At 40.6% G+C, this 26,974-nt stretch overlaps 1 protein-coding gene across 2 annotated transcripts in view; it reads right to left on the bottom strand.

Annotated features, from left to right (window-relative positions):
• The window catches only part of lingo1a (leucine rich repeat and Ig domain containing 1a), a 118,076-nt gene that overhangs the window by 55,650 nt on the left and 35,452 nt on the right, over positions 1-26,974 (bottom strand). The window contains exon 1 of one of the 2 annotated variants that reach the window (XM_020456648.2): positions 1,609-2,142. The exons of the other annotated variant lie outside the window; for it this stretch is intronic. The gene's annotated coding sequence lies outside the window, so the exon portion shown is untranslated. Of the gene's footprint in view, positions 1-1,608; positions 2,143-26,974 lie in introns of those variants that run through there. 2 annotated transcript variants of the gene reach the window in all.

Here is a 26,974-nt window from a genome sequence, read left to right as displayed (position 1 = left end):
ACATTATTCCAACCAAATCAACAACATAAGAACAATGAGTGGTTGTTATGCTGCACATGTAGTGAGAGCCATCTGCCTCTTTTCAAATACTCTTTTCCCTATAAATAAAATATGACTGATCACAAAGCTCACTCCTGCGTCGGTGTGACTGAGTTGTAATCCATACATTTTCACGGGCATAGGCGAGAAACCTTTTATGATACTGAATATACTCATCCTTCACCATCCTCACTGATAACACACACGCCACACAGAAAGATCACACACACACATACACTATCATGGCACACACACACACACACACACACACACACACACACACACACACACACACACACACACACACACACACACAGAGAACAGAAAGAGAGGAGGGAGAGAGAGAAATACATGTCCTGAATCACCAACTGGTACCCCTTTTTCAGTAGTCTATCTAGAGGGTATAGTCTTAATGATCTCAATCATATCTACAAGTACACAGGATGAATTAGAAAAGGTTACTACACTTGAATTAGCACATTTATGGTTTGATAATTCACCTGAAGAGGATGTGAATATCTCTATTATTTATACTGCCTACTGCCTATTCAAATTCCTTACTATTGTCAGGGAAACTTACAACATTCAGCTTTCAGTCTCTATAAATCAGGTACATAATAAATATTGTGTTGGAACATTATTAAAGGCAATTTAATTAATCATAGTCAGGTGTACGTTTTCACAATGACCACACATTTTAATGCATTGTGGTAATAAGAAAACGGAGGCATTTACGCATCTAAATTGTTTGAAATACATTCTGTATTTGGATACCGATTTGGATAGGCTACAATACATATTTCGAAACCCACGCACCAGTCTAGTAAACCGGAGCCCGCCCTGCTCTCTCTCCCCTTGCACCGTCTGTAACACGACTTTTGGCTGACACTGAGTAATGGTTACATGCACACAATAATACGATAATTGTGAATAGTAATGTAATAGTTCGATGTAAACATTTACATGCGTTGCAAGAATAACGATTTCTCAAAAAAACCTGTTTACATGCACACATCTGAAATCAGACTAGGTGATGGGACTTTGATACATGCAGACAATCGCCAATCAAAATAAACGTTATACCACAGCGACCATGTTATTTTTGTGAAAAACAATTGATTCTGAGTTCGTACGTATAACGTTTGTATGGGAAAACTATTTCTAAAATGCATACTTTCCATTTTTCCGAACTCACTTCACTGGGGCAAAAGAAGGAGGCTCGCGGTGCTCTTGCTAGCACATGCGCAAATCAAATACACCACTGAAACGTAACGTTACACGTCTTAATAATTCGAAAGATTGCTCAGAAACCAATGTGTTTTAATTGGTATATGCTTGCATCAAATATGACTTTACGCCGATTAAGATAAACAAATTAATAATGCCATACTCGGCCTACTGCAATAATCCGTTTAAATCGAGTTATTAATATGCATGTAAACGTACTCATTATAGACATCAATCGAACATTAATACAAATGGTATCCATTTCGAGTGTCCTTTCTAAATTGATCAGGTTGGTACCACCGCAACAATACTAGCAGCGGGCGAGTCTAAAGGGATACTCACCTACTACTGCTGTTTCCAAACATCCTTACGCATATCTCCCAACGGCAACTCCCTGTCAAGAAAGAGGCAAATTGAGACCCCCTATCTCGAGTCCATTGCTTTGAAAGACACGATAAAAAAAATAAAAAACACGGTTCCCCCAGATTCCGATACCGCCTGTGACTTAATAGAAATGGATAGTCCGGAGGAACTGCCTTGTTCTTCTGTCTACCGACGACGCACTGGTTCCTCTCTCCGCCAGCTCGCTATCCCTCGGTCGGAAAGGGGCTCCCAATGCGCCTTCAATCGTCCACTAGGAAAAGGATGCGAGTGAAGTGAGCAACTCCCACGCATTCGTTCCTAAGAACACTGTTCTCTCTCCTTGAGGCAAGTCTGCACGGTCAGACTCGAGATGGATATTGTGTGACTGTCGTCTGTAGCTGCAGTTCGCTTTCTTGTCCTCAGAGTTGAGGGAGGCACAAAACTGATGCATGCACCTTGTTCGGACCACAGTCAGTGTATGTAGATTAGTGTTCTCACGCATGTTTGACGCATATTAATTTGCACGTGATTTAGCCCATTCATCCCACACACACTTATTTTAGAGCGACCAGAATGATGCATCGATTGGATGATTAAACACAACTCCCTACTTATAGTAATGCAGTTTTCATTAAATGAGATTATAAAGACATAGCCTATAGGGCAATTCATTCATCTCAGTAGGTATGCACTCCAAGTAAACCCAATGGTCTTCAATAAACCTTCATCACTTGAAAACTGAGGGATGTTAGTCCATGAACCTGAATGTAGTGTATCTGATTTAAATACAGTTAAGATAATTAAGTCTTTAACATATAGGTTTCTAAAAAATAGCGCCTGTGTCTTTTCTGTAAAGAAAGCAGTACATATTTTGAAGACCTGGTGGCACTGTCTGCCTCAAATAATCCACACACTCTGACTCCTCAACATTTACAGGGATTTTGGAAATGCCATGACACATGCTCTCAGATAATGTTGAGGAGGACGATATAATGGCTCATTGGTCTCTGCAATTGAAATAAATGTTATGTATCTATATATTGATCAAAGTATACCTCACCATTCCACTTAATGCAAGTACCTTCAGATAATACTGAAAGTACCTTCAGATAATACTGAAAAAGCCTTACAACATTGCCTCACCCACACTTTGTGATTTATATTCATGTTGAGAGTGCACTACCATTTTGGATGTATCTAATGTACTTGTCTCATGGTGTTAAAATACTTTTCCTCCACTCCATGTGTTCCCCAGCCTCTTGCATGGAATCTGTGGACCCCTCAGTGCAACTTTTGCCACCAAGGCATCCCAGCTACATGTGAATGTCATCAGCATCAGTTCACGCATGGGCAAGAGGCCCTGGCTTTGAGGACAAGGTGTTTTTTAAGGCATTGGCCTATGTGTTCAACCACTCCGTGGGGAAACATGCCTCAGCTTTCCGGAGCAATACATTGACTGGACATAATTGCACCGTCATATCACCAGCTCTCCCAGCTATATGGGAATCGAAAATCAGTGAGGGAGACAGAAACAGTCAACTTTAGCACGAGGGAAGTGTTTGTGAATGGTCCAAGTGAAATGTAAAGCCAGTTCTATGATTTTGTTCCTGTCTTCCTCAATATAATGTATTTTATTTATTTATTTCTTCGCAGACTAAATGTTTTTTAGATTTTTCTAAACTTTGACCCCAATTTTTTTTATCCCTAATTTCAAATCAAATATTATTAGTCACATGCGCCAAATTCAATAGGTGTAGACCTTACAGTGAAATGCTTACTTACGAGCTCCTAACCAACAATGCAGTTTATAAAAATAAGAAATAAGTAAGTAAAGAGCAGTAGCAAAACAACAATAGCGAGACTATTTACAGGGGTGTACCGGTACAGAGTCAATGTGCGGGGGCACTGGTTAGTTGAGGTAATATGTACGTGTAGGTAGAGTTATTAAAGTGACTACGCATAGATGACAACAACAGACGTAGCAGCAGTGTAAAAGAGGGGGAGGGGGGGGCAATGCAAATAGTCTGGGTAGCCATTTGACTAGATGTTCAGGAGTCTTATGGCTTGGGGGTAGAAGCTATTTAGAAGCCTCTTGGACCTAGACTTGGCGCTCTGGTACCGCTTGCCTTGCGGTAGCAGAGAGAACAGTCTATGACTAGGGTGGCTGCAGTCTTTGACAATTTTTAGGCTCTTCCTAACACCGCCTGATATAGAGATCCTGGATGGCAGAAAGCTTGGCCCCAGTGATGTACTGGGCAGTTCGCCCTACCCTCTGTAGTGTTTTGCAGTCAGAGGCCGAGCAGTTGCCATACCAGGCAATGATGCAACCAGTCAGATGCTCTCGATGGTGCAGCTGTAGAAACTTGTGAGGATCTGAGGACCCATGCCAAATCTTTTCAGTCTCCTGAGGGTTAATAGGTTTTGTTGTGCCCTCTTGGGTTCTCTTTTTCCTGTAGTCCACAATCATCTCCTTTGTCTTGATCACGTTGAGGGCGTGGTTTTTGTCCTGGCACCACATGACAAGGTCTCTGACCTCCTCCCTATAGGCTGTCTCATTGTTGTTGGTGATCAAGCCTACCACTGTTGTGTCATCAGCAAATTTAATGATGGTGTTGGAGTCGTGCATGGCCGTGCAGTCATGAATGAACAGGGAGTACAGGAGGGGACTGAGCACGCACTCCTGAGGGTCCCCTGTGTTGAGGATCAGCGTGGGGGATGTGTTGTTACCTACCCTTACCACCTAGGGGAGACCCGTCCATTAGCAGAGTGAGGTGTTTAGTCCCAGGGTCCTTAGTTTATTGATGAGCTTTGAGGGCACTATGGTGTTGAACGCTGAGCTGTAGTCAATGAATAGCATTCTCACATAGGTGTTCCTTTTGTCCAGGTGGGAAAGGGCAGTGTGGAGTGCAATAGAGATTGCATCATCTGTAGATCTTTTAGGGCGGTATGCAAATTGGAGTGGGTCTAGGGTTTCTGGGATAATAGTGTTGATGTGAGCCATGACCAGCCTTTCAAAGCACAAAGCACAAAGTTCTACAGTTCGGTAGTCATTTAGGCAGGTTACCTTAGTGTTCTTGGGCACAGGCACTATGGTGGTCTGCTTAAAACATGTTGGTATTACACACTCGGACAGGGAGAGGTTGAAAATGTCAGTGAAGACACTTGCCAGTTGGTCAGCGCTGTCACACCCTGACCATAGTTTGCTTTGTATGTTTCTATGTTTTGGTTGGTCAGGGTGTGGTTGAAGTGGGCATTCTATGTTGGATGTCTTGTTTGTCTATTTCTATGTCTGGCCTGATATGGTTCTCAATCTGAGTGGGCATTCTATGTTGGATGTCTTGTTTGTCTATTTCTATGTCTGGCCTGATATGGTTCTCAATCAGAGGCAGGTGTTAGTCATTGTCTCTGATTGGGAACCATATTTAGGTAGCCTGGGTTTCACTGTGTGTTTGTGGGTGATTGTTCCTGTCTCTGTGTTTTGCACCAGATAGGGCTGTTTTTTGGTTTTCACGTTTCTTGTTTTGTTAGTTTGTTCATGTGAAGTACTTTATTAAACATGAATCAAAATAACCACGCTGCGCTTTGGTCCGCCTCTCCTTCACCGCAAGAAAACCGTTACACTTTTACTGAGGAGTAGTTGAGTTTGGCAGGAAGGCCAGCTCTAGGAAGAGTCTAGGTGGTTCCAAACTTGTTCCATTTAAGAATGATGGATGCCACTGTGTTCTTGCCACTGTTCTTAGGGACCTTCAATGCTGTTTTCGTACCCTTCCCCAGATCTGTGCCTCAACACAATCCTGTCTCAGAGCTCTACCGACAATTCCTTCGACCTCATGGCTTGGTTTTGTCTCTGACATGCACTGCCAAATGTGGGACCTTATTTAGACAGGTGTGTGCCTTTCCAAATCATGTCCAAACAATTTAATTTACCACAGGTGGACTCCAATTAAGTTGTAGAAACATCAAGGATAATCAATGGAAAAATTATGCACCTGAGCTAAATGTGTAGTCTCATAGCAAAGCGTCTGAATACTTAAATAAGGTATTTCTGTTTTTTCTGTTTAATACATTTGAAAAAATTGCTTTGTCATTATGGGGTATTGCATGTACATTGCTGAGGATGTTTTTTATTTAATACATTTTAAAATAAGACTAATGTAACAAAATAAAGGAAAAAGTCAACAGGTCTGAATACTTTGCGAAGGCACTGTAACCCCAGTTCAGTCTTCGGCAATAAGAACCAAGAGGGGCCTAGCTTCGTCCTTCATGACTGGGAAAGGCCTTGATTCTTGGCCGTAGAAAATCCTACATCCATCTCATTAGATCATAACAGGAGGGATCAACAGTGATTCATATTACTAGTTTTCCTCCTAAAAAAAAGGCTGGTTGTGTTGGCAGTGCATATGATGTGGATCATTGTCAGGTTATTTGATATATAAGCTTCAGGAACAGAAGAACACCATGACACTGTCATACCCTGACCTTAGTATTCTTTGTTTTCCTTGTTATTTTGGTTATGTCACGCCTTGGTCATTGTGTTTTGTGTTTTCGTTATATATTTTGGTCAGGCCAGGGTGTGACATGGGTTTACGTGTTGTGTTTCGCATTGGGGTTTTATAGGATTGGGATTGCTATGATTAGGGGTGTGTCTAGTTAGGTTTGGGATGCCTGAGGTGGTTCTCGATCAGAGTCAGGTGTTTCTTGTTGTCTCTGATTGGGAACCGTATTTAGGTAGCCTGAGTTCGCTTTGTATTTCGTGGGTGATTGTTCCTGTCTCTGTGTTGTGTCACCAGATAGGCTGTATTAGGTTTCACGTTCCGTTTGTTGTTTTTGTATTTATTAAGTTATTTCATGTATCGTCACTTTTTCTTCATTAAAGAACATGAGTAACCACCACGCTGCATTTCGGTCCGACTCTCTTTCTACAAACGAAGAACGCCGTTACAGAATCACCCACCACATACGGACCGAGCGGCGTGGTAACAGGCAGGAAAAGCGAAAGGAGGACGTTATGGACAGCAATGGCATGGAGTATACGACGTGGGAAGAAATCGACAGGTGGGCGGCCGACCCAGAGAGAGTGCAGGAGCCCGCCTGGGATTCGCTAGATCAGTGCGAAGAAGGCTATAGGCGAATGGAGTCGAAAAGGAAAACACGGCGGCGCAGAGCGAAACCCGAAAGTCACCCCAAATGATGTATTGGGGGGGGGCTCAGAGGGAGAGTGGATGAGTCAGGTGTCAGACCTGAGCCAACTCTCCCTGTTAATCGTGAAGAGCAGCGATATAAGACTTCTGGTCTTGGGAGATGATATTAGACGGAAGAGGACCCTGGGCTCAGCCTGGTGAATATCGCCGCCCCAAGGAGGAAGCAGAGGCAGCAGGAGATAGGAGCCGACGATACGAGGGAACACGGTTGGCAAGGAAGCCCGAGAAGCAACCCCAAAAAATTATTGGGGGGGGGGGGGCTTACAGGGAGTATGGCTATGCCAGGTAGGAGACCTGCGCAAACTCCCTGTGCTTTCCGGTGGGCTAAAGAGACCGAGCAGGCACCGTGTTATGCTAGTGAGCGCACGGTGTCTCCAGTGCGGGTGCATAGCCCGGTACGGTTCATACCAGCCCTTCGTATTGGCCGTGCTAGAGTGGGCATCGAGCCAGGTAAGCTTGGGCAGGCTCGGTGCTCAAGAGCTCCAGTGCGCCTGCACGGTCCGGTCTATCCAGAGCCACCTCCACACACCAGTCCGCCGGTAGCAGCTCCCCGCACCAGGCTTCCTGTGCGTGTCCTCGCTCCAGTATCACCAGTGCCCGCACCACGCATCAGGCCTACAGTGCGCCTCGCCTCTCCTGCGCTGTCGAAGTCTCCCGCCTCTCCAGCGCTGTCGGAGCCTTTCTCCTCTCCTGCGTCTACCGGAGTCTCCTGTCTGTTCAGCGCTATCCAGAGCCTTCCTTCCCTCCTGCCTGTTCGAAGCAGCCTGAGTTGCCAGTCTGCAGGGAGCTTTCAGTATGCATGGAGCAGTCAGAGCCTTCAGTCTGCAAAGAGCTGTCAGTCTGCAGGGAGCTGTCAGTCTGCAGGGTGCTGTCAGCCTGCATGGAGCAGTCAGAGCTGTCAGTCTGCAAGGAGCTGCCAGTCTGCAGGGAGCTGTCAGTCTGCAAGGAGCTGCCAGTCTGCAGGGTGCTGTCAGCCTGCATGGAGCAGTCAGAGCTGTCAGTCTGCATGAAGCAGCCAGAGCTGCCAGTCTGCAAGGAGCTGTCAGCCTGCATGGAGCAGTCAGAGCTGCCAGTCTGCAAGGAGCTGCCAGTCTGCAAGGAGCTGCCAGTCTGCAGGGTGCTGTCAGCCTGCATGAAGCAGCCAGAGCTGCCAGTCTGCAAAGAGCTGCCAGTCTGCAAGGAGCTGTCAGCCTGCATGGAGCAGTCAGAGCTGTCAGTCTGCATAGAGCAGCTAGATCCGCCAGTCAGCCATGATCTTCTAGATCTGCCAGTCAACCAGATTCTTCCAGATCAGCCTGTCAACCAGAATCTTCCAGATCTGCTAGTCAACCAGAATCTTCCAGATCTGCTAGTCAACCAGAATCTTCCAGATCTGCTAGTCAACCAGAATCTTCCAGATCTGCTAGTCAACCAGAATCTTCCAGATCTGCTAGTCAACCTGAATCTTCCAGATCCGCCAGCCAGCCAGGATCTACCGGAGCCTACTACCTACCTGAGCTTCATCTCAGTACTGGGCTTCCTCTCAGTACTGGGCTTCCTCTCAGTACTGGGCTTCCTCTCAGTACTGGGCTGTATTACGCCGTTACAGGTTAGGTCAGGGTGTGACATGGGTGATGTATGTGTTTTCTTGTCTAGGGGTTTTGTATGTTTATGGGGCTGTTTCCTTTCAAGGTAAATTGTATGTCTATGGTTGCCTAGATTGGTTCTCAATTAGAGGCAGCTGTCTATCGTTGTCTCTGATTGGGAACCATATTTAGGCAGCCATATTCTGTGGGTACTTGGTGGGTGATTATCTATGTCTATGTTAGTTGCTTGTGTCAGCACAGTTTTCTTATTATAGCTTCACGGTCGTTTTTTGTTTTGGTTCAGTTTACTTCATGTTCTTTCTTCAATAAAGAAGACTGTATACTAACCACGCTGCGTTTTGATCCTCACCTTCTACTCTATACGACGATCGTGACAGACACTTTAAACAGGTAGTTTGTAAATGTGTAGAATGTGTTTGCTTTGGGTCCACACTGGTAAGTAAATTAGACAGTCAGAGGATTTTCTTCTGAATAACTGGTCAGAGCATAGCCCTTTCCATTGAGCTTCAGGTAACTTGATCACACCTGTAGTGACTACTTTCCTTCACGCCCATTATTGCTTATATCACGAGATATGTCAATGTAATTACACCCAACACAATGTTGAAAAACAGAATGCTTCCCACCACTAGATCACATAACTAAACGTGAGCTGGATGTGATCCCAACGCTGCCACCAGTGTAGCAGAAGAAAGTGAAAGCTGCAACAGGGATTCTAACCAGGCCTCATACGTGGCAAAGTGAGCTCTAATGGTCATTACCATGAAAGCCTAATAGTCCTCTGGGCAGTGGCAGTAGGTCCTACAATGCTGGAATATGCCTTGTTACAATAGTCTAAGTATATAGCATGATATACCCAACCATAATAATCATCATCATGAAACGGCCTTGGAAGTGCAATAATTGTAAGCCAACATAATTCATTATTTTATATTAACCTGTTTAACTGCATTGATATGGCTTAATTTATCAAATTGTATTGGTGACACACATATTTAGCAGATGATATTGCTGGTGTAGGGAAATGCTTGTGTTCCTAGCTCCAACAGTGCAGTAGTATCTAAAAACATACAACAATACACACAAATATAAAAGTAAAAGAATGGAATTAAGAAATATATAAATATTAGGATGAGCAATGTCAGAATGGCATTGACTAAAATACAATAGAATACAGTACATACATATCAAATTAGTAAAGCAGTATGTAAACATTATTAAAGTGACCCATGATTCCATTTCTCTGTACATAGGTCAGCAGCCTCTAAAATGCAGGGTTGAGTAACCAGGTGGTAGCCAGCAAGTGATGGCTTTGAGATAGAACCTGTTTTTCAGTCTCTCGGTCCCACCTTTGATGCACCTGTACTGACCTCACCTTATGGATGACATCGTGATAAACAGGCCGTGTTTCAGGTGGTTGATGTCCTTGATGATCATAATCCAGACTCGTTAAAGCTACAAATACAATGCAGTTGCACCTGGGATTTCCTACATTTACTGATTAATGAATTTCCCATCGTGAAAATGTATCCCCATTCCCCAATTAAATACCTTCATCAATACCACAAAAATACAGACAAATACACCTTTACTCCATTCTGGCAACCCTCATGAAATCCGACCAGTATCCCAAAGTATTAAGGGAAAACAAGCATAGTGTAACGATTCTTGTCCTCCTCTTCTGAGGAGGAGTAGTAAGAAGGATCGGAGGACCAATGCGCAGCGGGTTAAGTGTTATTATATGAACACAAAACAAAAACAATGAGAACGAAACAAAACAGTCCTGAACGGTGAAATACAAAACACAGAACTGAAAATAATCACCCACGAAACACAGGTGAAAAAAGGCTACCTAAGTATGATTCTCAATCAGAGACAACTAACGACACCTGCTTCTGATTGAGAACCATACCAGGCCAAACACAAAGCACAACATAGAAAAACATACATAGACAACCCACCCAACTCACGCCCTGACCATACTAAAACAAAGACACAATAAAAGAACTAAGGTCAGAATGTGACACATAGAAAACAACATTGGGATTAATCAAAAATGTAAAATAAACGTAAGGCCACTATTATATGTTTTTTGCTAATAACCTGGTTGATTAAAACCTGTTGTGACTAGGGGGCAGTATTTTCATTTTTGGAAAAATAACATACCCAAAGTAAACGGGATATTTTGTCAGGAAAAGATGCTAGAATATACATATAATTGACAGCTTACGATAGAAAACACTCTAAAGTTTCCAAAACTATAAAAATATTGTCTGTGAGTATAACAGAACTGATGTTGCAGGCGAAAGCCTGAGAAAAATCCAATCCCAAAGTGCCTCATGTTTTGAAAGCTCTGCGTTCCAATGCGTCCCTATTGAGCAGTGAATGGGCTATCAACCAGATTACTTTTTCTACGTTTTCCCAAAGGTGTCTACAGCATTGTGACATAGTTTCATGCCTTTATGTTGAAGAATACCCGTAAGCGGCTACATTGTGTAAGTGGTCACCTGATGGCTCAGAGTGATTCTCGTGTAAAATACAGAGGTAGCCATTTTTCCAATCGGTCCTACTGAAAAACCAATTGTCACAGTGGATATATTATCGAATATATATTTGAAAAACACCTTGAGGATTGATTATAAACAACGTTTGCCATGTTTCTGTCGATATTATGGAGCCAATTTCGAATATTAATAATTTCCAGTCGATTTCTCAGCCAAACGTGAAGAACAAACGAAGCTATTTCGCCATCAAAAAAGGATAATTTGCTATTTAACTGGGAGTCTCGTGAGTGAAAACATCAGAAGCTCATCAAAGGTAAACAATTTAATTTGATTGCTTTTCTGATTTTCATGACCTGCTGCTAGCTGGACATAATGCTATGCTAGGCTATCGATAAACTTACACAAATGCTTGTCTTGCTTTGGCTGTAAAGCATATTTTGAAAATCTGAGATGACAGGGTGATTAACAAAGGCTATGCTGTGTTTCAATATATTTCACTTGTGATTTTCATGAATAGGAATATGTTCTAGTAATATTTATGTCCGTTGCGTTATGCTAATTAGTGTCAGATGATGTCAACGATCCCGTTCACGGGATGGGAGTTACAACAAGTTAATGATATTTGGTTGTTAACACGTTTGTTTTTTAATATAAATAAATGTTGGACACAAAAAAAGGCAGAACACCATCGCCATCACCATAACGTAAAAAAAAATGCACAAGTTTGCCACCCAAATATACACTGATCAAAAAAATAAAGTGAACACTTAAACAACACAATGTAACTCCAAGTCAATCACACTTCTGTGAAATAAAACTGTCCACTTAGGAAGCAACACTGATTGACAATAAATGTCACATGCTGTTGTGCAAATGGAATAGACAACAGGTGGAAATTATAGGCAATTAGCAAGACACCCCCAATAAAGGACTGGTTCTGCAGGTGGTGAACCAGTCCTTCCTGGCTGATGTTTTGGTCACTTTTGAATGCTGGCGGTGCTTTCACTCTAGTGGTAGCATGATACCGAGTCTACAACCCACACAAGTGGCTCAGGTAGTGCAGCTCATCCAGGATGGCACATCAATGCGAGCGGTGGCAAGAAGGTTTGCTGTGTCTGTCAGCGTAGTGTCCAGAGCATGGAGGCGCTACCAGGAAACAGGCCAGTACATCAGGAGACGTGGAGAAGGCTGTAGGAGGGCAACAACCCAGCAGCAGGACCGCTACCTCAGCCTTTGTGCAAGGAGCAGCAGGAGGAGCACTGCCAGAGCCCTGCAAAATGACCTCCAGCAGGCCAGAAATGTGCATGTGTCTGTGTACAGTGAGCGCACGGTGTCTCCAGTGCGGGTGCCTTTGAGTCAGACCACTGACTCAAAGAGCCCTCAGTCCCCCCTCCTTTACAGTAGAAGCATTAAACAAGGTTCTAAAGACTGTTGACATCTAGTGGAAGCCTTAGGAAGTGCAATTTGACCCCATAGACACTGTGAATTCGATAAGCCAAGTGTTGAAAAACTACAAACCTCAGATTTCCCACTTCCTGGTTGGATTCTTGCCGTATGCCATATGAGTTCTGTTATACTCACAGACATCATTCAAACCTCAGAGTGTTTTATATCCAAATCTACCAATAATATGCATATAATAGCAACTGGGACTGAGTAGCAGGCAGTGTACCCTGGGCATGCTTTTCATCCAAATGTGAAAATGCTGCCCCCTATCCCAAATAGGTTTATTAGCTCTTTGTGTACATCCAAGAGGCAGCCGTGCTGCCCTGTTCTGAGCCAATTGAAATTTTCCTAGGTCCTTTTTTTGTGGCACCTGACAACACGACTGAACAGTAGTCCTGTTGATAGTGTTGTTAAGAAGGCAGAGCATTGCTTTATTATAGACAGACTTCTCCCCATCTTAGCTACTACTGCATCAATATGTTTTGACCATGACAGTTTACAATCTAGAGTTACTGCAAGCAGTTCAGTCAACCTGCTCAATTTCCACATTATTTATTAAAGATTTAGTTGAGATTTAGGGTTTAGTGAGTGAGTTTTGTTCCAATGCTTTTAGTTTTAGAAATATTTAGGACTAACTTATTCCTTGCCACCCACTCTGAAACTAACTGCAGCTCTTTTGTTGTTTTTTTGCAGTCATTTCAGTTGCTGTAGTAGCTGACGTGTATAGTGTTGAGTCATCTGCATACATAGAAACTCTGGCTTTACTCAAAATCAGTGGCATGCCGTTAGTAAAAATTGAAAAAGCAAGGGGCCTAAACAGCTAACCTGGGGAATTCCCGATTCTAACTGGATTATATTTGATAGGCTTCCATAAAAGAACACCCTCTGTGTTCTGTTAGACAAGTAAATCGTTATCAACATTATAGCAGGGGGTGTAAAGCCATAACACATATGTTTTTCCAGCAGCAGACTATGATCAATAATGTCAAAAGCTGCACTGAAGTCAAAGAAGACAGCCCCCACAAACATTTTATCATCAATTTCTCTCAGCCAATCATCTGTCATTTGTGTAAGTGCTGTGCTTGTTGACTTTCTGTTGTCAATAAGTAAATCGTTATCAACATTATAGCAGGGGTTGTAAAGCCATAACACATATGTTTTTCCAGCAGCAGACTATGATCAATAATGTCAAAAGCTGCACTGAAGTCAAAGAAGACAGCCCCTACAAACATTTTATCATCAATTTCTCTCAGCCAATCATCTGTCATTTGTGTAAGTGCTGTGCTTGTTGACTTTCTGTTGTCAATTTGTTCACTGTAAAATAGCATTGTAAAATTGAAAAATAGCATTATCTGGTCAACCACAATTTTTTTCCAGAAGTTTACTAAGGGTCGGTAGCAGGCTGATTAGTCGGCTATTTGAGCCAGTAAAGGAGGCTTTACTATTTTGGGTAGTGGAATGACTTGAGGGCACACACTATATTGTAGGCTTAAATTGAAGATGTAGCAAATAGGAGTGGAAATATCGTCTGCTATTATCCTCAGTAATTTTCCATCTAGATTGTCAGTCCCCGGTGGCTTGTCAGTGTTGATAGACAACAAGAATTTTTTCACCTCTTCCACACTGACTTTACGGAATTCAAAAGTACAATTCTTGTCTTTCATAATTTAGTCCGATATACTTGGATGTGTAGTGTCAGCGTTTGTTGCTGGCATGTCATCCCTGAGTTTTCTTATCTTGCCAATGAAAAAGTCATTAAAGTAGGTTGCAATATCAGTGGGCTTTGTGTTGAATGAGCCATCTGATTCAATGAATGAAGGAGCCGAGTTGGCTTTTTTCCCCAAATTTTTTATTTAAGGCCCCAAAGCTTTTTACTATCATTCTTTATATAATTTATCTTTGTTTCATAGTGTAGTTTTTTTATTTTTTTATTTAGTTATGTAGTTTATTTTTATTTAGTTTAGTCAAATGATTTCTTCATTTGCAGTACTTTTGCCAATCAGTTGGGCTGCCAGACTTAATTGCCATACCTTTTGCCTCATTCCTCATCAATCCAAGGGGATTTAACAGTTTTTACAGTCATTTTCTTAATGGGTGCGTGATTATTAGTAACTGGAATATATAGTTTCATAAATGCGTCAAGTACTGTGTCTGGTTGCTCCTCATTACACACCACAGACCAGCAAATATTCTTAACATCAACAACATGTGAATCACTTCAAAACTGCTTATATGACCTCTTATACACTATGTTAGGCCCAGCCTTTGGAACTTATATGGCTATTATATTGTGATCACTACATCCTATGGATTTGGATACTGCTCTATATCATCTACTGCATCTTTATGTAATACATGTATCACTAGCCACTTTAAACTATGCCACTTTGTTTACATACCCTACATTACTCATCCGATATGTATATACTGTACTCGATACCATCTACTGCATCTTGCCTATGCCGTTCTGTACCATCACTCATTCATATATCTTTATGTACATATTCTTTATCCCTTTACACTTTTGTGTATAATGTAGTAGTTTTGGAATTGTTAGGTTAGATTACTCGTTGGTTATTACTGCATTGTCGGAACTAGAAGCACAAGCATTTCGCTACACTCGCATTAACATCTGCTAACCATGTGTATGTGACAAATACATTTGATTTGATTAGATTCTGCTTTAAAGCAAATATCTGCAGAGTTCGTAAAAATATGATCAATACATGTTGATGATTTAATTCCTGTTCTGTTTTCAACTACCCTGATCCAGGTTGCAGGCACCAGTCAAGCAAATGTGTCTGAGATACGAAGTATAAGCTCATACACATAATGTTAGCTAGCTAACAGTACATTTGAAATGAAACCACTATCTGTGAAAATTTGAAATGTGTGATAGAGAAAATGTAGATAGCTAGAATATCTTACATCATGGTTGGATGCATCTCCTGTCTGATGCCATGCATGGTTGCCCTTAGTTTGACCATGTAATCAATCCAGCCGTAGCTATTATACCCAAACTCCACTGATATCAAAACTCAGTCCTCCAGAAAGTGGAGAGCATACACATAATGTTAGCTAGCGAGCCAGCCAGCTAGCGAAAGATTGCTAACAATATGCTTTAACTTGACATTAGGTTTATGCAGTTTTACTACAAGATACATTTTTAAAAATCTACGTTTGACACGATTACCTAAACATACTGACAGGGTCCAATAGACAGACACGTGCTATATGGCAGACCAATCCAAACTCTTTCGGCATGTCCAGCCCACTCATTATCTCAGCCAATCATGGCTAGCGGGAAGGTTGCTTGCATTTTCTGTGGCTAAACCAACTAGGCTTGTAATTTAACAATTGTATCGTATTTGCAGATGGCATACACGTTTGATATTAATGTTCTCATGTTCGAGAAGGCATTTCTTCCAAAATGCGCATTTTGATAAAAAACATTTTTTTAAACGTTCAAACAGCTCTCCTGTGAAGTCGTGACTTGTGACATACGCCTAGTTTCCTGAATCGGGTCACATATGAACTTTTAACAAGTCACACCTGTTAATTGAAATGCATTATATCAGACTACCTCATGAAGCTGGTTGAGAGAATGCCAAGAGTGTGCAAAGCTGTCAAGGTGCATTATGATCATGCAACGTTTATAGATGCAGGCCAGTAGCATCATTTTCTTTATTAGAGAGGGTCAGATGCAGCATTTCCTGTTCATTGGAGAGCTGGCCATTCGTTCTTCCTTCCCATCCACCACCAATCTTGACAGATGTGTTACTGGAAAAAGGGTCTATTATGAATCGAGGCCAGACCCCCCAGACCCCTAAAGGAATCTAGCTCATGGCCTCTGAAACAATGCCCTTTTTAATTTATTTTTTCCACTGGTGAGGCACAATTCATTGCTGGGCGGCCAAGCCTGTCATCTCATCGCACAGACAATAGCCCTGTGACATGAGGGCTCCTCGTAAAATATGTTGTAGGCCCCTGCGCTCTGCAGCACACATCTAATCTGGCCCAAAATCAAATCTCATCCCTTTATTTTTTTCAGGTGGTAGTGATCATGAGTGCTGGGCTAGGCTGCAGTAGGGTGCAGCAACGCCTGAAGAATAATCACTATTTCAGAAGGCTTTGGCGGTGGGGAAACACAAACCTGTATAAAAAGCCCTGAAGGGCATAGGGATTTCAATCACTTTAAAGCCTCCTGCGGCACCGTTGCTTTAGTAAATTGTGGACGGTCAAATCCCAGCCATATCCTTTGAGTGATTGCACACAATGAGTGGTCGATGCTATTTTGCACTGGTTTCCTATTCATTACAAATACAGTGAGCTCCAAAAGTATTGGGACAGTGACAATTTTTTTTGTTGTTTTGGCTCTGTACTCCTACACTTAGGATTTTCAATTATACAATGATCATGTTAAAGTGCAGACTGTCATCTTTAATTTGAAGGAATTTTCATCCATATCGGGTTAATCGTTTAGAAATTACAGCACTTTTTTGTATATAATCATCCCATTTTAGGGGAACAAAAGTATTGCAACAAATTCACTTAAATGTGTATTAAAAAAGTCAAAAGTTAAGTATTTGGTCCCAAGCTAGTGACTCTAAAAATTTGTTGGAAGCTTTCACTGTTTGTTTTGGTTCCGTTTCAGATTATTTCTTGAATAATGATGTAGGAGAAAAATACAGAATAAATATCATACCACCCCCCCAAAAATCCTAACCTCCCCTGTTATTGTAATAGTGAGAGGATAGCATGTCTTGGGGGTATGATATTTGTGGGTTTGTTACTTTGTCACTCATCATTATTCATGATTCATTCAAAACTATCCGTAATCACTATCCGCATCATTAATGTAGAAGTGGTTAGTTAGAAACATATTCAAAACATTTGCTTAACAAGTCATATAATACGTTACATGGACTCACTGTGTGCAACAATAGTGTTTAACATGATTTTTGAATGACTACCTCATCTCTGTACCCCACACCAGTGGAGGCTGGTGGGAGGAGCTATAGGAGGATGGTCTCATTTCAATGGCTAGAATGGAATACATGGAATATTATCAAACATATGGAAACCACGTTTGACTCTATTTTAATATTAAATTCCAGCCATTACAATGAGCCCGCCCCCCTATAGCTCCTCCCACCAGCCTCCACTGCCCCACACAAACAATTATCTGTAATGTCCTTCGGGTTGAGCAGTGAATTTCAAACACAGATTCAACCACAAAGACCAGGGAGGTTTTCCAATGCCTCGCAAAGAAGCGTACCTATTGATACATGGGTAAAAAACTAAAAACTGTCATTGAATATCCCTTTGATCATGGTGAAGTTATTAACTCAGTTGCTGGAGAGGAAGGAAACTGCTCAGGGATTTCACCATGAGGCCAATGGTGATTAAAACAGTTACATAGTTTAATGGCTGTGATAGGATAAAACTGAGGATGGATGAACAACATTGCAGTTACTCCACAAATACTAACCTAAATGACAGAGTGAAAAGAAGGAAGTCTATACGGAATACAAATATTCAAAAACATGCATTCTTTCTGCAACAAGGCACTAAAGTAAAACTGCAAAAAATGTGGAAAAGAAATTAACTTTATGTCCTGAATGCAAAGCGTTTGTGTTGGACAAATCCAACACAACAAATCACAAAGTCTTCATATTTTCAGGCATGGTGGTAGCTGCATCATATTATGGGTATTATTGTCATCGGCAAGTACTAGAGAGTTTTATTGGATAAAAATAAACAATAGAGCAAAGCACAGGCAAAATCCTAGAGGAAATTCAGTCTGCTTTCCAACAGACATTGGGAGACATTTACCTTTCAGCAGGACAATAACCTAAAACACAAGGCCGATTATAGTCTGGAGTTGCTTACTAAGAAGGCATTGACTGTTCTTGAGTGGCCTAGTTACAGTTTTGACTTAAATTGGCTTGAAAATCTATGGCAAGACTTGAAAATGGCTGTCTAGAAATGATCAACAACAAATAATGCTGAGTGACAAGTACTTTTATAGGTCGGTTTGATTTGATCACTGATTTGATCACTGTTTTTGATTTTGATTTCAGTAATTTTTTAAAACATTAAATGTATTATGAAGAAAAAATTTTTTTGTGCTTTTTAATAGCCAAAAAATTGAAAATATTCCATTGTCTCAGTCAGATCAACATTGCATAGACATCAATAGAAACATTGGAGATTGCAATTTTTGCATTTGTCTATATTACTTTGTTTTTATTTGATGACTTTATTATTTTAAAGTCATCATCTCATATCTGCTCAGGCAGTAGCAGCCAAACAGCCAGACAACGTTATCTCTGTAGTACCCATACTGTTCTGTTATTAATCATCCTATTTAGCGAGGCTAGCTGCAGAGCTGTCTGACAAAATTATTTTAGTTGTTTGTCAAAGAAGATAAGGCATACTTTCACAAACTCTATTCCTCTCTCTTGTTGTTGTGTTGTGTACATTCCTCTCTCATGCAGTCTATGCGGTCAATCCATCTCTGCCTGAGATGGAAAAAACGTGCGCAATGGATTATGGTGATTGTAGTAATTACCATGTTTCTGCCTTGAACGAGGTTGAAAATTTGTTGAATGAAAACTTCTTTCAGACCAGCATCCCACCGAGTTACTGAGTTAATTTTAATCGTGACAAATTTGATTTCTCACTAGAGAAACGACACGTTGGGCACACAACAAAAATAATAATACATGGAATTCAAGTAATTTTACTGACGTCGGTCAGTTAGTTGTTTAATAATCAAGAAAAACTATTTTGGGGGTTAATCACTCAGCAATAACAAACAACTTCACAGAGCTTGAATAACTTTTTAAATAATAATGTGCCAATCAAAAAGAAAGGAGGACCAAGGCACTCTTCATATAATTGATTAAAATGCTTTATTAGTGTGGCATGTTCAATAGAAACAAAGTTTTTTAAAACCGACGCGTTTCGGCTTGACCACAAACCCAAGGGCTCTTTTAAATGTAACCAGTGCAACCATTGCAGTAATATTGCACAGAAGAAGTATTTTGTTGACACAGCTTCCAAAATGGAGTATTACGTCAAGCATTTCATTAACTGCAAAACCACTCATGTCATCTATAGATTGGAATGTCCACAGTGCAAGGTGTTCTACATTGGACGGACAAAGACCCCTTCAAGTATGCCATATGGGTAGGAAATGAAGACTACCCATTGGCAAGGCACTACAAGTCCCTACACCATGGCAGCCCTGCCTCCCTACAAGCTATGGGTATTGATCATATTCCGGCCTCTATTAGAAAAGGGGACCGTCTTAAACAGTTAAACCAAAGGGAAAGTTTTTGGATTTACAAACTACAGGCCACTAAATACCTTGGTTTAAGTGAAGATATGGATTTCTCACCCTTTATGTCATGATGGATCCATTTGCTCTCATCTAGTGGATATTTTGCTCAATTGCCCATAGCTATGGTTAGACTGTTGTTGTTCATGTTTTGCTGTGTTCTAGTGTACTATGGAATATATTGCTTTCTTATTCTTGACAATTCTCCCAGTTATACTTAAGGTTAGAACTACCTTTTAGTCTTCTGTTACTTCTAGCTTGGAGTTGTATTTTTATGATAACATAGCTACCGTATTTCACCTTTTAATGTGTATAGTATTGCTTACTAGGTGTGTCCAATCAATTGTGTAACCACTCCCTCTTCCAATTAGGGCTAATTGAAAAGCTGTTCAATAGAGGACATTGTATTCCTTTTTTTTTGTACTCCCTGACGAAGGCCATGCAGCCAAAACGCGTTGGTTTTTAAAAACTTTGATTCTATTGAAAATGTCATACTAATAAAGGCATTTTAATCAATTATATGAAGAGTGCCTTGGTCCTCCTTTCTTTTTGATGAACAATTTACCCCTTTTACCAAAGAGCACCTTCTATCTACCAAAATGTACTATTGTGTACCTTAGTAGTGCTTCCCTTCCTCCTCTTTCTAATAATGTGCCAATATTGTACAATCCAGGTGTGCAAAGCTCTTAGAGAATTACACAGAAAGGTGATTCAAACATGTATTGACTCAGTGTTGTGAATACTAATGTAAATGAGATATCTGTATTTTTAAATCAATTTACAAAAATGTTAAAAATATGTTTTCACTTCGTCATTATGGGGTATTGTGTGTAGATGGGTGAACACATTTTTTTAAATCAATTTTGAATTCTGTCTGTAACATAACAACATGTGAAAATAGTTAAGGAGTATGAATTCTTTCTGAAGGCACTGTATGTGTAGGTAGTGAATTTTATGTTTTCAATATATCACAAACTGTTAATGCATATTATTGGCTATTGATTTGGACACTTAAAAGCAGGGTTTTGACATTAGGCTATTTATCAAAAGCAGCGACAGCATCTTTTTCAATTTATGTTTTAAGAATATAGTGTAAATGGATCTTCAACAATGTCCAGTAGTATTCTACTTAATAATCAGGTAAAAACTGCCGAAAGAGTCCAAAAACGTGCTATGATTTATTTATTTTTAGGATATTTTGCCAAAAAGAAACAGAGCCAACGAACAGCATATCTTCGACTTGATCTTCTGCATGTATATGCTAACTGATTTGTCCGGGCTACCATAGGAATATCCAGGAAGCACTACATCAAAAGGCAGCCTGTATTACGTGATTGTGATCACGTCTCGGCAGAGCCTCCCTCCCGAACTCATATACTTGCAACATGACAAACCATTGGTAACACATATAAATTATTTCTCATTTGCTCACATTAATGCTCTTCGGGGCATCAAAGATACAGTACTTCACGATGCCACACAATGTCCACACAATGCATTATTTGTTTGCTTGGCAGAAGCCATGTACTGGGAGTGACTAAAAGACAGCTCACACATTAACCCTTCACACATTTCTCAGCTGTTTAAACTAAAGGCTAACACCATTTCAAACAATTGTGCATATCTACATTATCTTTCAATGGTTTTAAGATCTAATCTCAATATTGCAAAAAACAAGCATGCAATGGACCATGTTACGGACTAAAAATTGGTTAGGCCTACTAAGCTATTATCTATTGAAGATTGAATAAAAATAAGAAGAGGCAAAGCTGTGGGTTCATGGTCATGTTTTTATTATGTGCGCTGTTGATTCACTGTAGCCATAACGTAAAAGCACACTGAGGAACTTGTGCAGTAAATTCAATATATTTGTTATACTGGTGACGGAAACTACAATATATGAACAACATGATACCGATTTGGTTGGAGATACAGTGATACAATATAGCTGTAAAATCAGGTATCTACCTATTAAAAGGACCCATAAGAACCCAGATGTGAAATTGGTTGTCAAATGAAAGCTAAGAGTCTATACTTTTGAGAAATCAAGGCATTTTTCCAAAACTGTCAATCCTAAAAACTAGGAATAGGCCAAAGCATTGATTTCTGGTCAAACAGATGGAAAAGGGGTCTTAGACAACATCTACCAGAAAAGTCATAAAAAGGTATTAGAAATACATCGAAACACAATAATGAAGTAAAAACCCCTGCAAAATAATATCTACACTTATGTTTAAATTTGTAAATTGCACAAACATTGCATTGTGACTTGTAATTTCGTTACCAAAAATCCACTTTTAAGATATTTTCTACCTTCTCTCCCTCATGAGGACAGATGATAATGACAGTTCACAGAAGTAACAAGTGAAGGTAGACCAACCAATTACTGTTTTTACTGATATCAAGTTTGTATATGAATTATTAAGTGATTAAAACTTGTAATTATGTTACCAAATTAATAATGGAATTGAATTGGCTGCAATGGAAAATTATAGTAGTCACAAACCACAGTTGAGTCACCTCTTCCTTTCCACTGGCATACTGTTATGTTCTGCTCCTAACTGTTTTTTTTCTTCTTCTTCTTTCTGTCGTCTGGTGGTCAGAACAAGACTGTGAAAACAGTCTGGACAACCCCTCCTTCTCACTCTCCCTCTCTCTCTGCCGCTCTCTCTCTCTCACCACTTAATGTCACCTCTCAGCTCTTACTGACAAATACCATGACACCTACCTCTTTCTATTTACTATAACAAGCATCCTCACCCACTGAGCACTAACCAACGCCGGATGTCCATGGACTTTGAAAAGAAGTAGAAATTTGGTCAGTCCGCTCTGGCCGGACCAAATCTGAACCTATCATAGACATCTATGTTTCACAGGTTTGGACAGCACAGTGCAGTATGTACAGTAAAGCAGAGTAGAGAACGTTACAGTACAGTAGAGTTCAGTACCGTAGAGCACACGAGTAAAGTACAGTATAATGTGCTTTATTGTACTGTACTCTACTGTACTGAACATATCTACTTCAATGTACTGTACTGAACTCTACTGTGCTGTGCTCTACTGTGTTGTACTGTGATGTCGAAACTTGTGAAACATAGATTTCTACGATTGTTTCAGATTTGGTCTGGTCCGGACGAACCAAATGTGGTATTGTTTGGGGACGGAGCTCATTACAATAATAGCCCGTTTATAGAATAATACCGAAATATGCAAAAGAATGATATTGCATATTTTGACCTTTGTGTATCTATTCAGGACATATCACCATGTAGATAATTATATTCATATCCATAATTATGTATTTCTGTATAGTACAGATAAGGGACCCATAATGTAATTCTGTTCACGTAATTCCCTTACTTGATGTAAATCCACTTCACGTACTGTAGTTAAATAACCAAACTCAATGTGCTATGTCATAGCTCACACTCCATTGTTTCTGCAGACATCTTTGAATCTTAATTCGGTGCAGATTTTGAAAATCTGAGGGAGATTTTACCACAATTCTGTTACCAAAGTTTGAATCTGCACAGTTCTTTCAGTAAATGTGTTTTGGTGAAATTTACTGTGTAAATTGTTCAAAGAGTTGTATAGTTTGTTAAACTTTTTAATCAATGGTTTTTGTTTGGCATACATTTTAAAGTAAAAAATCTGAGTCAAAGCGTAATTCAGCTACCATGGAATTGCCCAGAATGAATATCAAATAGCAGATATTGCACTTACATGAGGTCATAGAAAAAGAGTGATAGCTATCAAAATGTTGAGGCATAGACCTTCAAATTACTACCACTATCAGACATTCTCCCCCCAGATGGTACCAATCGAGCCCCTGGCTCATAGAGTGTTAGGACAAATATCCACAATTGAAAAGGTATCACAACATTTGTATCTATTATACATACAATTTCCAGCATTAAACGTAGTTGTACTAACGCTGCCCAAACTTAGAAAGTGAGCCTTGGCCCTTCAACAAATAACAAACAAAAGCCTGCCCTTGACCGGTGAACTTTCCATGCCCTCTCTAAAACAAGAACATGGAAGTGAAAAATATGATCTAAGGGAGTGGAATAACTGTGTTTATGTAACAGCTATAACAAGGAGCCATATAATGTCATTCGGATGAGGAGATTATACCGGGCTGTGTCCCTAACATGGTTTGGGTCAGACGGGGTCAGGGTTAAGATGATGCCATGCAAAAGGCTGAGAAAACAAATAAGAAGAGAAGGGGAGAGAAGTGAATCAAAACTAGCTGGGAGGTGAACAACAATGACATGGACTAGATTGGTGGGACACAGTCACAGGCGCAGTCTCTGCAGGAACAAAAGATAGGACAAATTGCAAGTAACCTTCTACATACACAAAGACACATAAACCAATAAACGATTGCTAGCATGGGTTGTCTCATCCGCCAAATTTTGACACGGGTGAAGTCATTGGTTGTACAGGAGAGCCTTGACTTGTGTATTATATGGTGTATCTGCAAATCCTTGACTGAAAATACTTAAAAAGAAGACATACCAATGGAGTGCAGTGTCATTTCCGAAGATGGGAGCCATCTCAAATTCATAAAAATAGAGAGAGGATGGTCTTACCCTGCACCAAGTCTCCTTGAGGTTTGAGGCCATTGCACCCAAACTTAAAACTTAACTGTGACTTTCAAACTATTTCACACCTTATAAAGGAACCATTTTGGCCCATTCTGTCAGCACATACACTAAAACATAAACCAAACTATACTGACAAGACCTGCATGTTATAAAGTTGAATGACTCAATCAAAATGTTTCACCTCAGAAACACACAGAAAGCTTAGAGGGTGAATACATTGTACTGGTAACTGATAGTATTTGTTATCGGAGAGAAGATGAAGACGGCGTCCATTCCACAGGATTAGGTGTCTAAAGGTAAACAAAGTACAGGCCTAGCGCACAGAATATCATTTAACCTCCACACCCCATTACCCCACCATTCCCCCAACATCACTCCCACCCTCATTCCCATAGACCGGATAACACCAGGGAGGCTAAGACATAAATAACACTGACTCTGTCTACACAACACTGTCTCCACGGAATCTCGTTATTTCAGTGCAGTTGTTGGGCAGATTATTGGCCAGAGAAATGTTATGTCAGATCTCAATTGCAAAGCTTTATTTGTTCCTGGGTAATGACAATTTCTCAACGTGTGGCTTCCAGCGAAACAAGGGACCCTCTTGGGAGGGGGGAGTGCGATCATTACCCACAATTCACCCCTGTAGAACAACATCAAAATCCAATGTGAAATGGTTGTCATGTCTGCTAGCGATTGACAGAAAGGTCAAAGGGGATTTTCTGCTTCTCTAATCCGTTAATTAGCCCATGCCGAAATGAACGGAGATAAGAGGCTGAATGTAGCACATCCTTGAACAATGGCTGAAGGTTTTATTCCATCTTCTATCCATTTCCAGCTTCCTAATTTCCTCCTTTTCAATAGACCCATCTTAATACGCTTCCGAAAAAAGCCTGTGAAAGCTTTACAGGGAGATCCAAATGGATGAGCATGACACAAGGGGAATGTGCATCAATAAAGCATTAATGCTGGGCTATAACTGTGTGTGCTACCTAAACCTCCCTGACTAGTCATTACACTCTTAGAGAAAAAGGTGCTATCTAGAACCTAAAGGTTTTTTTGGGCTGGCCCTATAGGAGAACCCTTTGAAGATCCCTTTCTGGTTCCAGGCAGAACCCTTTCTACAGAAGGTTCTACAAGGAACACAAAACGGTTCTACCTAGAACCAAAAAGGGTTCTCCTATGGCAACAGCCAAAGAACCCTTTTTTCCTAAGAGTGTATAGGACCTGCCAATGGGTAGTTAAACACTAAACAAACCCACTGGTAATCCTGAAAACCTCCCTGGGAGTAAAGAACCATCATGGAAAGCAGCATCTTCTCTAAGTCTGTACACAGTGGTGTGATTCAGAAATAAACCCTAGCCTCTGTACCCAAATGCATTTAATTTCATGTAGGTCTGAAATAATTAGATAGATACAAGCATATTCTAGTAGCTCCATCTTGCCTTCTGATAAGTACATTCAGCCATATGTCTTATCGTATTCAATCCTTTTAAATCTACATAAGTGACCCCAGACGTGTAAAAAATGATGACTACCAGCTACTGTTTACTTTTTTATTTGGGGGTTTGGCAGTAAATTGAAAAACATTAACAGTATTTCTGATTGACTTTTCAACTCACCATCACATACCTTTAATACGGAGTTATGACAGTCAATTGCAAATTGTCTCACATCCACTAATGAGATGGGTGTGCTTGATGCATGTAGTGTCGGATCTTCTCAAAGTCAGGGGACGTGGTCGACAGTGCACCCCTCATCTCTGCTGTCACATCCAACCTGGATCGACATTTAGTTTTAATGCAGACGAGAGCACTGAATTCAGCTTCACACAGATATGAGCTGGCAAAGGGTAGACTACCATGAGTTTTATGGTACTTTCCAGACAACTGGGAACAAATCCTAATTCGTTGAATACTGAATGAATAATGAATACTCAGGGAGAAAAATGTGTATATTCACACGTAAAGTGCGGCAGGTGTTTATTTCGCCATCGCAGAAGGCAGGAATCGTGGTCACAGGCTGGCAATGGTCAGAGAGGTAAAATCAATGAACAAAAATGAAAGTTCAAGAACACAACGTTGACTAAGAAAATAAATACAGAACCTTAGAACTTCAGTGATCTTTAGGTCTGATGGCAGGGTATTCCCTTAGAGTCAGGAACCAAAGCTCCTTAGTGACCCATGAATGCATTGTCTGCAGCATTCGTTCACATGATAGCTTGATCAGCTATTCGATTTCACTTACTGGCATGTCAACTGATCCAGGATCACAGTCAAATTGATTGGGAAGTAGATTCCAAGTGCTCTTCCAACCGTTGGAGGTGAGCAGTCATCACTCGTGTGAGATACTTACTGATGTTGTTTTGTTATTTTCTTTTCATTACACAGAAAGTCAACCAAGTCCGTTTTGGAGTGAAATAGAACATTGTCATGCAATGATTCTATATCTCCAAATATTTTTGAGAGCAGGCGTGTGCACAGTGGATTTGGTTTGATGTAGTTTAAAATTGAATTTACCTGCTGCGATATACAGTATTGCCGAGTTCTGTGCTCAGCTCTTTTGCCGCCAGTTGTTCTCGTGTATCATACAATGCATACATAAGGCAGAGGGAGACACATTCATAACTAGAGTGCAGAGGCCTGCCCGTCGCCCT

Source organism: Oncorhynchus kisutch, linkage group LG22 (assembly GCF_002021735.2).
Source record: "Oncorhynchus kisutch isolate 150728-3 linkage group LG22, Okis_V2, whole genome shotgun sequence".
Classification (NCBI taxonomy): domain Eukaryota; kingdom Metazoa; phylum Chordata; class Actinopteri; order Salmoniformes; family Salmonidae; genus Oncorhynchus; species Oncorhynchus kisutch.
The sequence above is the reverse complement of the archived record's forward strand: the minus strand, read 5'-3'. Positions and strand labels throughout refer to the sequence as shown.